The sequence below is a fragment of the Malaclemys terrapin genome, chromosome 3 (genome assembly GCF_027887155.1).
Source record: "Malaclemys terrapin pileata isolate rMalTer1 chromosome 3, rMalTer1.hap1, whole genome shotgun sequence".
NCBI classification, from domain to species: domain Eukaryota; kingdom Metazoa; phylum Chordata; order Testudines; family Emydidae; genus Malaclemys; species Malaclemys terrapin.
This window is the reverse complement of record NC_071507.1, coordinates 18,904,935-18,918,370: the sequence shown is the minus strand read 5'-3', so window position 1 is coordinate 18,918,370 and position 13,436 is coordinate 18,904,935. Positions and strand designations below refer to the sequence as shown.

The 13,436-nt window shown below is 50.7% G+C and overlaps 1 protein-coding gene and 1 pseudogene across 4 annotated transcripts in view; one reads left to right on the top strand and one right to left on the bottom strand.

Annotated features, from left to right (window-relative positions):
• Window positions 1-8,664: 8,664 nt before the first annotated feature.
• Window positions 8,665-13,436, bottom strand: part of LOC128833725 (E3 ubiquitin-protein ligase TRIM11-like) — an 89,363-nt pseudogene continuing 84,591 nt past the window's right edge.
• The window catches only part of LOC128834986 (butyrophilin subfamily 3 member A2-like), a 43,686-nt gene continuing 41,318 nt past the window's right edge, over window positions 11,069-13,436 (top strand). For all 4 annotated transcript variants that reach the window (XM_054024243.1, XM_054024240.1, XM_054024241.1 and 1 more), the window contains exon 1: window positions 11,069-11,216. The gene's annotated coding sequence lies outside the window, so the exon portion shown is untranslated. The remainder of the gene's footprint in view (window positions 11,217-13,436) is intronic.

Below are 13,436 nucleotides of genomic sequence, written 5' to 3'. Positions count from 1 at the left end.
CGAGGACAGGTCTGTCTCCCAAGATCTGTGAGAGTAAAGGATCATCTTTCAGGATAGGTTGTAGATCTCTGATGATGCGCTGGAGAGGTTTTAGTTGGGGGCTGAAGGTGACAGCTAGTGGTGTTCTGTTATTTTCTTTGTTGGGCCTGTCTTGTAGGAGGTGACTTCTGGGTACTCGTCTGGCTCTGTCAATCTGTTTTTTCACTTCAGCAGGTGGGTATTGTAGTTTTAAGAATGCTTGATAGAGATCTTGTAGGTGCTTGTCTCTATCTGAGGGATTGGAGCAAATGTGGTTATATCTTAGAGCTTGGCTGTAGAGAATGGATCGTGTGGTGTGTCCTGGATGGAAGCTGGAGGCATGTAGGTAAGTGTAGCGGTCAGTAGGTTTCCGGTATAGGGTGGTATTTATGTGACCATCGCTTATTAGCACAGTAGTGTCCAGGAAATGGACCGCTTGTGTGGATTGATCTAGGCTGAGGTTGATGGTGGGATGGAAATTATTGAAATCATGGTGAAATTCCTCAAGGGCTTCTTTTCCATGGGTCCAGATGATGAAGATGTCATCAATGTAGCGCAAGTAGAGTAGGGGCGTTAGGGGACGAAAGTTTTTTCCTTTCCTTTTACTGATTTTACTAGAAAACAGACATCACTGTTGAGAAGGTAAGAGCTTCGGAGAGGTTTGTAACCTGTTCAGTCTGATCCACCTGGTGCCAGCTGAATTCTAGGCATGGAAAACACTAGTTCAAGGTGGCAGAATTTTATAGCCCACCTGGGATTTTGTCCCATGGAATCACTGGGGACATTAGGGTTTGTCCTTTTCGTTTTACCTTTTCCTCCATCCCTCCTTCCTTTCGCTTCATCTCTTACTTCTTTTGTCCTTTCTCCTGTTCCCCTCCCACCACCAAGAGGTGTGAATGTGTGTGTTGCATGTTGCGGGGGGGTGCTCTGCATCTCCCATTGTGGGAGGTCCACCCAAGAAAGTGGGGCTGAAATAGTCCTCGGACAGTGATCCCTACTGGTGACCTGGGCCTTCCTTTGGGCTCTCTGGTGAGAACTCTCAGCCTCCCTCCCCTCAGTCTCTACCCTGATTGGCTGAGCAGGGGGTTATTGACAGGGAGGAGACTCAGGTCCTTTTTGTTCTCTTTTAAGAACAAGTAAATAAGTCATAACCAGTCATCTGTTTGACGAATTTTGCTGCTTCTCTGCATTAATTGTCTCTGCGCAGTTCATGAACTGTTGTTGGTCTGGAGCTCATTTGAGAGCACTTTATTCAGGCTCTGGCTTTGGCAGGGATGGGGTGGGACCAAAAAGGCTGGTTAGTGAGAGGCTGCCTTAACCCCAGACTCAGGCCTGCTCCCCGCTCGGTTCCAGGCTGTCCAGACTCCTGAGGAGGTTCAGGAAGAAGGCTCTGCAGGTGGCCACAGAGCCTGAGGGAAGCAGCTGCCATCTTCCCCAGGAGCAGAGCGGCCTCTCCATTCCTGCTGGCGGGGAAGGAGCTCCTGGCCGAGCGAGGAGGTGGAAGTGCCCAGCCTTCTGGCAGAGGAAACCCGCTCCCGGCGCAGGCGCTGAGGTGAGAGAGCCACCAGCCAGGTCGAAATGGAGCTGGCCCAGGATGCGGCTGGGCAGGCAGGACCCAGCCCAGAAGGGGAGCCAGCAGGGTGGCTCTGGGGCTTGTTGTGTGGGAAGCACCGGCCCAAGAGCCCAGCCCTGATTCTCAGCAGGAGGCATTGCCCTGCCTAGTCCCTGAAGACCTTCCAGCCTCCCCATGGCAGGAGGTGGAGAATCCCTGTCACAGCACCAGCAGCTCGGCCCGCTCCCCATGGGACAGCAGCAGCGCCTGGGACTCAGGCAGTAGTGAGGCTGATGGGCGCTACTGCTTTGTTCCAGGTGAGGAGCCAGGCTGGGCTCAGGGAGGGGTGAGGAGGGGGCTGTGAACACCCTGGCCACTCACTCGACCAGTGCTATGGGGGTGGGTCCCCAGGCAAGGTGTCTGGCCTTAGCTACGTGAACCCCACTGACACTAGATGCTGCCACTTTGTGGTTGATGTTCCAGTTGGGTGGCGGGAGGGGAAGGCATCCCAGGGAGTCCAGGAGAGTGTGGGGGACCTCTTTCCTATGGGCTCCTGACGGAGTTGGCGGCTGAAGGCATCACTGAGAGGGGGGAGTGTGGGGCACAATCTGCCCTGGGTCCCGGAGGTGGGAAGGGGTCACATTGCCCCACCATGCCCATGTCCTTCCACCGAGTGGCAGCAGGCGTCACCTTCTCCACTTCTCTCCCTGGTGCAGGGATCCCCAGGGACTCAGAGGACAAGAAGGAAGAATGGGTCGACGTGGCCACAGAGGAGGCTGCTCTCAAAAACATCTGAGAGAGAACCTCTTTTGAGTTTTCTCCTTTCTTTTACTGGTTTTACCAGAAAACATATGTCCCTGTTTAGAAGGTAATGGCCTCCGATAGGTTTGGAACCTATCCTTTTTGTTTTATCTTTCCTCCATCCCTCCTTCCTTTCTCTTCATCTCTTACTTCTTTTGTCCTTTCTCCTGTTCCCCTCCCACCACCAGGATGTGTGTGTGTGTGTGTGTGTGTGTGTGTTTTGCTGGGGGTACTCTTCATCTCCCATTGTGGGAGGTCCATCCAAAAATGTGGGGTTGAAATAATGCTTGGACCCCACTGACACTAGATGCTGCGATCCTGTGGCTTAGCATTAGTGTCTGGGATGACTTGGGACAAGATCTGAACCTCCCCACAACCCACTTCACTGCTGCCAGAATCCCTCCTGCCCCCCCTGCTAGAGCCGCCTCCCTGCCCAACCTGGGTGGGGGTGGGAGGAGAGGGTTCTGAAGACTCAAGCTGTGGTTTGGAGGTGGATCAGCTGTCAAGGGCACTGAGGCGGAGGTGGCAGGAGCTCACCATACAAGGAGAGGGGTTGCCACTGGAGGTTACTAGAAAGGAGAACAATCTCCTTCTGGGGTTCAGGAGCTGAATCCATCCCTCAGTGGTGGGCAGGTGCTGTGTGGAAATGCTGCTGGTTCCAGATGCCCTTAATTCCCCCTGATTCCTCAGGGCGTTTGAGTCTCTGACAGGGCGTTTGAGTCTCGTTCCCTTGCAGCAGGAGGACGTCACGGCCAAAGTGATGCACCAGCTCTGCATCATCCGGCACTTGCGCCAGGTGCCTGAGGCACTGCAGAGGCTGTGCCTCTGAGTTCACCAGCAACTCCCGCTCCCTGCTGCAGGTACTGCTCTGGCTCACTGTAAATGTCTGTACTGGGCTAGCTTGATTATCACTTCAAAAGTTTTTTTTCTCTTACTTAATTGGCCTCTCAGAGTTGGTAAGACAACTCCCACCTGTTCATGCTCTCTGTATGTGTGTATATATATGTCCTCAATATATGTTCCATTCTATATGCATCCGAAGAAGTGGGCTGTAGTCCACGAAAGCTTATGCTCTAATAAATTTGTTAGTCGCTAAGGTGCCACAAGTACTCCTGTTCTTCTTTTTGTAAATGGGGAGCTAGTGGAAGGGGAAATGGAGCCCCCTGGCACTCACTAAAAGGGAAATTGGTGGATTCTCCATCACATAATTTCATTGATGTTGTTTTATGAAGACTAGATGCGTTTCTAGAATGTGTTTGCCCAAAAAGTAACTATTGTTCTACATAGGAAGCCTGTGATATGCAGTGGGTTAGATTAGATGCTCTAAAGGTCTCTTCTGGCCATAAAGTCTACTAATTTCGGAAAACCTGTGTAGCATTGGGAGCAGCCTCTGATGTTTTACTATCTAGCCGGCTTGCTTCCTAGAATGAACACTCATTGAGTAGGGTGATCCACACGGAGTAGCTCAAATCTCCAAAATGTCTGGCCAGCGGCAGGACATTAGCACTTCAGGGGATGGGTGGTTGTGGCAGTGACATCACAAAGGCCTTTTGCAGGACCTGAGACTATTGGTGAAAGGTGGTGGGGTGGTGGTGACCTCACAGAGAGATGCTAACATCAGCCAGGCAGGATAGGGGGGCAGGGCCAGGGAAACCTCAGAGATCCCTGTGGCTTTGCTTCAGCAAGTCTCCTTCTCGAGGTCTTTCTTTGAGGACTGAGAGAGTATTAGGGTTCACGTACGTGAGCGCGAGAAGGAACCTCTTTCGACTTTTCTCCTTTCCTTTTACTGATTTTACTAGAAAACAGATGTCCCTATTGATAAGGTAAGAACTTCCGAGAGGTTTGGAACCTGTTCAGTCTGATCCATCCGGTGCCAGCTGAATTCTAGGCATGGAAAACACTAGTTTAAGGTGGCAGAATTCTATTCACCACCTGGGATTTTGTCCCTTATCACTGGGGACATTACAGTTTGTCCTTTTTGTTTTATGTTTTCCATTATCCCTCCTTCCTTTCTCTTCATCTCTTCCTTCTTTTGTCCTTTCTCCTGTTTCCCTCCCACCATCAGGAGGGGTGAGGCGGGCTGGCTCCAACTAGCTGTAGGATCTGCTGCTGCAGGCGTTTTGGGTTAGGGGTGTTCCTCTTGGGGAGGCAGAGGCAGAGCAGAGAATGAGCTTGGGTAGAGTCAAGTTCTTCTTGTCCTGGTTAAGTGGTGACTGGGCTTTTAAGGGGACCATGCTGACCCTCCACACACACACCCTGTCAGGTGCTGCAGGGAGGTGAAGGAGGAATCGGTTGGCACAGAGATGAAGCAGACTGAAGTAGGGACAAACACAAGGGTGGAGCATTCCTTGGTGGGTTCCTGTGCGCTGCCCTGAAGGGAGTATAGAGCATGCGCCTGGGGAAGGCCAAAACTCACATCCAGGTAGATCATCAACCTACTTCTCTGTCCCCAGGGCCAGGAAGGCCTCTGGTTTTTGCTCTCTTCGGTAGCTGGAGCTGCTCTGATTTGGGGGTGGGGGTGGGGGGCAGAGGTGGGAAGAGGCCATAGGATTTAATCAAGTGTCAGGGGGAGACTCCCTCTCTGCGGGAGATTATGTTGCCCCTCTGTGGGGAATCCCTTCCTTGCAGATGCTGGACTCTGCCAGGAAGCCCAGCTCCCATCCCTAGCAGCTTGGCTGTTCCCTACCTGCTGTGCACCAGGCCCTCTGCAGAGAGCTGCTCTGGGCAAGGACTGCAGAGCCAGCTGTCATCCTGGTAAGTGTAGCCCCAGGTTCCATAACCCTGACCCATGGTCTCCCTCCACTGACAGGCTTGAAGAATGAATGCCCAGAGACATGGATGCCGTGCTGAAGAGCTTGTTGACAGCAACCCCCACCACAGACAATCTGCAGCACATCTTGGAGGTGAGCATAATGGTCGGGGGAGCAGGAATTTTACCTTAGCCCTGGGGAGGCCTGGAAATGAGAGACTGGATGATTCACGTTTCCATTGTGTCCTGCTACCTGAGAGCCATCCGTGGTCAGGGCAGTGAGTGCAGGGCAATGTTGGGGCCCTTCCACCTTCAGGAATAGAGGGAAGGCGCTGGTGCTTGACAACAGGGCTCTGCCTGGTTCTGTTGAGCACTAACTCCAAGGCCCCAGGCAGGCTTGTGGAGTGAGAGCATCAGACCCCTGTGAGGTCCAGGAGAAGGCCCTCCGAGAAGAGCACTGGCTCCTTCCTAGGAAGCTGCTGAGATTCTCAAAGAGGGATTCATCCCTTCTCCCATTAGTAGCAGTATATGTTGCGGGCCTCCTTGCGTCCGTCCCCCCTGTCCTTCCTATGTCCAATCTCATCTCCCCAGCTATTTCTCCTCTCATTTTACTCACCTTTTCCATACTGGAATCTGGCGTGGAGATTAACTGTGCATCTCCCAACCATCTCCCCAAACTTCCTAGTTTAAAGCTCTTTTGATAAGATGAGCCAGCCTCCCTCCCAGAAGTCTATTTCCTTCCCTACTCAGGTGAAGCCCATCCCGCGAGAACAGGTGTCTGTCCCCGAAAGCCTCCCAGTGGCCATACATCCCAAAGCCCTCCTTATAGCACCACTCTCTTAGCCAACTATTTATTCTCACTATCCTATCAGGGTTCATGGAAGCAGCCACACTCCAACCCTCCACCTGGAAGCCTGCTGAAAATTGCTTACCTAGGACCCATGAAGTTCAGCCCCAGTTTGAGGCTCCACTCCTGAGGTCCTATTGGAGGAGTCCCAGAGAAGCTAATTGGCCCTCTGGCCCTGCTTAAGGCAGCAGCAGGAAAAGGAAGCTGACTGAACACCAGGGCTGTTCCCTGTTCTGGACCGTGTGCTGCCTGTTTCTGCCGCCGCTCCCCTGGCTTGATTTCCTGCCATCTGATTTGTGGTTGTGATTGCAAGTTTCTCTTGTGCTTCTGATCTTCCAGAATCCTGACCCAGCTGACTCTCAAGTCCTGTCATGTGAGTGTGGACTCTGGCTCTGACCAGTAGGTCTGGCTGCCCTTGACCCAGCCGTGACATTGTACAATTTCTCCAATGCTCTTTTTTTTTAAGTCCAGCAAGATACACCAGTACCTTGGCTCCCAAAGTCCTGGTTGCCTGCTATTCCAGGACTGAGGGGTAGTGCTTGTATTGCCCCCACCCCCACCCCAGCTGCTTTTCCTATGGGAATCTCCCTAGAGAAGAGGAGAAATCTCCTCTTTTCTTAGGATCAGTCCCAACAGTAATTCCACCCACCCTGGCCTCAGCTCAGCTACTTTGTTGACCTGGGATCAGGGACCACTTTTGAAGCCCTTAGCGTGTGGGTGGAGGTGGGAGCAAAGGCTGAAGCTCCAGCAGTTTCCACCAAAGAACACCACCGTTCTACGGTCTGACTAGGGCTCACCATCCATCTTGGAGCTAAACACCAGATGGGAGCTGAGAGATTGTCTTTGGTGGACCATGTTCTTGTGTGTGATGGAGCTGTGTGCCAGAGAGGGCCAGGAGTAGATGCACCACGCATGGCCAGGACTGGGCTAAATGGTCTGTAATGGTAGGTGAGTCAAACCATAGCCACATATAGATATCTTGGGCATCAATGGGGACTGAATCTTGGCCTTTCGCTGGCAAGAGCACAACTCACTCCAATTTAAGTCATTACGGTAGTGACCCCTACCAGCCCCTCTGAGGGGGTCAGTATTATCTCTGTTAGCTGGCGCACAGGGATGGAAAGCAACTGGCTGCAAGGTCAGGAGAAAGCCCTCTGAGAAGAGCACTGGCTCCTTCCTAGGAAGCTGCTGAGATTCTCAAGGAGGGATTCATCCCTTCTCTCCCATGGACACAGAGGATTGTAAGGAGCAGGGCGTTGTCCTTTACCCAACAGAGACCTGTCCTAGCTCTCACCCACAAACCTGGGAGAGAGCTGGGAACTTCACCGGATTCTACCCATGCATTTGCCCTGGTACACTTTCTTCTCCCCACCTGCCTTGGCTATTAGGCTATGGCTCTATGCACATGAAACAAACAGGAACTTCTTCTCTATCTCTAAGCCAAACTGGTTTATCAAGTCTGACCCCTCAACATATTTCAGGGGGCGTATTTCCAGTAGATGTATAGCTAACTCATTATACCCCACTCAGACCTGGTCACGTGGATTCGGCGGCGTTTCTGCGGGCGATCTGACGGTCCCGTGCCTTCGACGTACCTGCCACTGAATTGCCACTGAAGACTGCCTGCGCTTGCTGCGCTGGTGCCTGGAGCCGCCCCTGCAGGGCAGGCAGCCCTATGAAGTGGTGCACCAGCTGGCATACTCCCACTGCATGTGCTCTAACCCAACCAATATCCGCCGTCCTCCAGAGCTCTCTGCCCTGGCTTCTAATCAGAAAGGCCCTGACTGGTTCCCCGCTACAAGAGAGGGGACCAGCCCCTTCACCAGAGCCTAACAGGTCCTTCTTTATTTGATAGAGTTACAGGGAAGGGTTGAGGGTTGTTCCTGGGCGGCTAGCGGGGCTGTTTTGGAGCTTTGATTTATTGCCTTCTTTTAATGTTTTATCTAATCCAGAGTATCTGCAGAGACATTTCCCTCCGTGCTTTACATACAATTTTATTGTAAACCCTCAGTTGAAGAGTGTCATGTTCACGGTCATATTCAGGGAAGGGCAGAGACTGGTGGCTGAGGAAGGTCTCCCAACTTCAGAACGGCCAGGTCTGCTTTTCAAGTGAACGTATCAGTATTTACGACTGCGTTGCCCCCTAGGCACGTGTAATAAATGAAGGCAGGGGTATCTCCCTTTTATGGACACCCAGCCAGCCACTTAGCTATAAAATCCCTGTTTGTAGCTGTTCTCTACTTGCTTTATCTGTAAAGGGTTAAAAAGTCCCTAGGTTAAGGGAAGAGAGTGAGCACCTGACCAAAAGAGCCCATGGGAAGGCTAGAACTTTTTAAAATTGGGAAAAAATTTTCCCTTTGTCTGTCTGTGTTTCTTCTCCCGGAAAGCAGGGACAGGGCTGGAACTAGGCTGTAAAAGCTTGTGCCAGGAATGAAAATCATCAGATCATACCTAGAAACTGCTCTTTTGAAACCCCAGATAGTAGGGGCCTCTGTTCCTAGCTACAAGCAATGCCAGGTTCATCAGAGGCACTGGAGCTGCCGGCAGCTCCCCAACCCCCCAAAATGCTCTCCCCCCTCAGTCCTGCATGGCCCCGATGCACTAACCTGCTGGCCCTGTTTCTTCAGATGGGAGGGGAATGGTACAAGGGCTGGATGGGGCTAAATACAGGCTGGTGTACGGAGTGCTGGCCGCAGGTTACTCTGGATCTGGGGGAGCCGGCCTCAGCTTGTCTCTGGGACCCTACACTGCAAAGTAAAGAAAGATCTTCTTTGTGGCGAAGGAGGCCATGAAATTAAAGATGGGACCTTCATTCTCAGCATTGTAAAATGCCACCAGCGCTACCCTAACTCTGGGGTGGCTTACACATATGAACCCGAAACCTAACTCCAAGTGGCCTACCCATAGGTACCCTAACCCTAGGGCAGGGAGTCCTACCCACAAGAAACCTAACTATAGGGTGGGGAGTCCTACCCATATAAACCCTAACCCTGGGGTGGAGAGCCCTTTCAACAGGAACCCAAATTCTAGGCGGGGAGCCCAACTCATACCAACCCTAACCATATGGAGGGGAGCTCAACCCATAGGAACTCTACCCCTAACTCCAAGTAGCCTACTCATAGGAACCGTAATCCTAACTCCAAGTGACCTATCCATAGATACCCTAACCCTAAACTGGGGAACCGTACCCATAGGAACTCTAACCCAAGGATGGGGATCCCTACAGAAAAGAACCCTAAAACTAGGGTGGGGAGCCATACCCATTGGGGGTATGGCTCCCTGACCTAGGGTTAGGGTTCCTAGGGATAGGCCACTTGGAGTTTGGGTTAGGGTTCCTATGGGTATGGCTTCCCACACTAGGGTTAGGGTTTCTCTGGCTAGGGCTCCCCTCCCTAGTGTTAGGGTTCTTGTGTTTCAGACTCTCTGACCTAGGGTTAGGGTTCCTATGGCTAGGGCTCCCTGCCCTAGTTTTAGTATTCCTATGGGTATGGCTCCCTGACCTAGCATTAGGGTTCCTGTAGGTAGGCCAGTTGGAGTTATGATTAGGGTTGCTAAGTGTAAGGCACCCCACCCTGTTATGCTTATAAGAAGCACACGGGATCTGTTTCAGGGGAAAAGGCAATACGCCGCGTTTATTAAAGATACAACAATTAGCATATGTATTTAATCAAAACACACACACACACCCGCCAGGTGATGTTATAGTTACCAGTCCAGAGTCTGGATCAGTCTAGTGGCCAGCTAGGTTGGTCACGGGTAGGTAGGAGCCAGGTTCTGTTCGTCACGACATGATGCCCCAGGGAAGTCTTTGCAGGACAAACCGAAAGTTTCTTGGCAAGACACCCTATTTATACAGTGATTTTCCTTCATTGGGACCAGTGAGTTTTGTACCGTCATGCTGTAATCCAGGGGTCTCAAACACGCGAGCGTGGGCTGGGTATTTTCTGCGGCCTGCAAGCTCCTTGTGGCCGGAGGGAAATGTCTCTCCAGATACTCTGGATTAGATAAAACATTAAAAGAACGCAATAAATCAAAGCTCCAAAACAGCCGCCCAGGAACAACCCTCAACCCTCCCCTGTAACTCTATCAAATAAAGAAGGACCTGTTAGGCTCTGGTGAAGGGGCTGGTCCCTTCTCTTGTACTGGGGAACCAGACAGGGCCTTTCTGATTAGAAGCCAGGGCAGAGAGCTCTGGAGGACAGCGGATATTGGTTGGGTTAGAGCACATGAAGTGGGAGTATGCCAGCTGCTGCACCACTTCATAGGGCTGCCTGCCCTGCAGGGGCGGCTCCAGGCACCAGCGCAGCAAGCGCGTGCCTCGGGCGGCAAGCCGCGGGGGGCGCCCTGCCGGTCACTGTGAGGGTGGCAGACAGGCAGTCTTCAGTGGCAATTCGACAGGAGGTACGTCGAAGGTGCGGGCCCGGCAGATAGCCAGCAGAAACGCCGCCGAATCCGCGTGACTAGGGGACTGCCCGCAGTCGTGCCGCCAAAGGTCGCCTGACTGCCGTGTTTGGGGCGGCAAAAAACATAGAGCCGTCCCTGCTGCCCTACCTGCCCTGCTCTAGTCCTGCTGGCACAGGGTGGGGGGGACTTTATCTAGGCCATGCAAGCAGGGAGGGAAAGCCTCTCTGAGCTCGCACGACCCACCTGTGTGAAGGCCAGGCAGAGTATGGCTCTTGTTATTTATTCCCCATTGTGGAAGGAGAATGTGGCCTGTGTCTCAGAGAGTTTGTTTTATTTTGTACCAGAAAACTTGTGAATTACCTGGAACCGCAGAGAGGCCTTTCCTGCCTTGGCCCAGGTCTACTGCTGAGGTCTGATTTGTTCTGCACCCCTCTGGCACACTCCTTCAGTCAGAAAAGTGTAGTGCTCCTGGGGGCAGAAAGCCTTGGTGTGTGTGTACGACAGAAATACAATTGATTTGACAGTGACAGTGACTCTGAGCGAGCAGGGAAAAGCCTTAAACACTAAAACTGTCACTGCCCTAGGACTGTGTGTGTGTTTCTTTAAGTCTTTTCTCTCTGTTTATCATAAATGAGATTCCTGTAATTTACCAGCAATGGTTTCACTTTCAGTTGGAAGCTGCTGGGTGCAGGGAGAATGTTTCAGTTCCTATAAAATTGCTGTACTTTATGCAATAGTTGTCTGAACAGACTGGAGTCAGACGTGTCCGGGGGCAATGCAGCTGTAGCTGGGAGCCCTTCCTCCGCCACCAGCCTCTGCCCTTCCCTGTAGGATCCAGCAGGCCGGTGAGTGTCAGCCCTCAATTGCTCTGGGTGATGGCTCTGTTATTCTTCCTGGGAGCTGTTCCTATGGGCGGGAGTCCATCCAGGGCTCTCAGTTTCCTACTTTAAATATTGCTGCAGAAATGTCTAAAATGCTCAGAGATCTTTGCGGCCCTTTCCCATTACCCTGTAACACAGACTGAAATAGTGTCTGTTTATTCGCTCTTCTGCATGATTTCCTGGAATTAGATTTACATTCCAGCCCTTCTGCTCTGGTGACTTTCCTGCAAGCTCTCGGCAGAGGAATGTGTGCTCTCTCCTTCTCCTTCTCCGTTCACTGTCTGTATTTGCCATCAGCTCACTCCACTGAAGTTCTGCTCTAAGAGACTAGAAGAAGGGAAATGCCGTAGGGAGGGGTCAGTTCCAGCACGCTGGGCCATGAGGACCTTTCTATGCCAGGGAGAGGGGGGAGTTACCCAGACACAGGGCTGATGATGGTACTTCTGCTGCTGTCCTAAGGGTTCTCGCAGGAGAGTGGCCAGCTTTAGCACCTACTAGAGCAGGGGTGGGCAAACTACAGCCTGTGGGCCAGATCCGGCCCCTCAGGGCTTTGGATCCGGCCTGTGCAGGAGATGTACTGAGCATGTTCAGGTGAACTGAGCATGCTCAGTACACCGTAAGTAGCACATTTCTAGCAGAGCAGTATCCTTCGTGTAGGAATGTGCTACCAGTAGCACTTATTGAGATGTATAGATGTTAAGAAACTGCTATTGTATTAAACTGCTTCCTGATGTAGCAAATGCCTACAGATAGCAGTTTCTTGCACTATAGTGTATGTGAAATTGCTACATGTAGAAATGTGCTATTTGTAGCAGTTAGTGATATGTATAGATTGTAAGAAACGGCTTTTGTAAAAAGATGCTACTTTATTTGTACATGCTTGAAAACTGTTGTTATATTTCAGTCTTTCCTCATATGTTTTCGTTAGCCTTTGTCTTCACTGTTAAAACTTAACCTGTCTTGTGTTGTTTTCTTTAGTTTTATTAGCAGTGAGAAAAAGGCCTATGTCTGCTAATGGGGGACACCGGAAATATTAGACACACCTGGATTATTCTTCAGTGGTTGATAATATCAGATCCTTCTTGTTCTCAGTACGCTGAGATGAGCTGAAGTGTCTGTCTTCCCATCATCCAGATTGCTGGGTCAATCATTTCTCACTGTTCCGTCTTTGTAACTCAGGTGTTTCCGGTTGTTCTTGTAGGCTGTCATTGTCCACCTTTTCTTTCTTCCCCCCAGTTTCTGGAAGGCTCTTTTGCTGTGACCTGGGTTAAACAGCACCCACTGTATAGAGGTATCTGATCTTGGTCAAGTAGTCCCCATTGTATAGCACTATTGTTCAGAGGCACAGTTCCTGGGATAATCTTTATGTGATTGTGCATTCCTTCAATAAGCCACTAACATTGTCTGGCTTCATCCAACAGAGCACATTTTAAATACAGAGACATGGTCAATATTTCTAGCCTCAGATACAAATGCTACATGCATACAGGTTGAATAAACACAGTCAATAGGTCTTAAACTTTGCAATGATACCCCACGTCAGCCATCTTGCATAAAGTATATATTAGCTATGTCATATCCATATCATAATCATATTTTCATAAAGAATGTATAGTATAATGTCACACACCACATGTATGCAAATACTAAAGGAGCGTGCACCTTTGGGTGCAAACACTCATGACAACAGTGCAGAGCAATGCAAGCTCCACGATTCTGTGTGAGATGGCAGACAGTGAGGAGGGCCAGGCAGGTTAGTGGGTTTAGAAAAAAAGGTGTAAACATTATGTATACGTTTATGTATGGGATACATATAAAATTAGTGGATGGTTAACAATGCATTATAAGAAGTTTGATCCCATGGCTACAACCACCCGTCTGACTTGTTTGGTACCCAGCATACACTGCCAAACCAAAGCTTCCCAAAATACAATGGGTGGACAGTGGGATATCTATTCATGGTGCACCTCACTCTGAATCTAAACAAGTGCTTCTGGTGAGTCCCCTGACTGCTGAGGCAAGGAGTCCAGGAGGCACGCACACAAGTGACATAGTAACCGTAGTGACTCTATGGTGACATAACCTGAGTTAACCCACACTTAAACTGTAGATATGGCTTTAGGTATATTAAATGTTTGGGGGTATGAGGATAGACTAAGATTCATTCAGGTGTTTAGGCTCAAG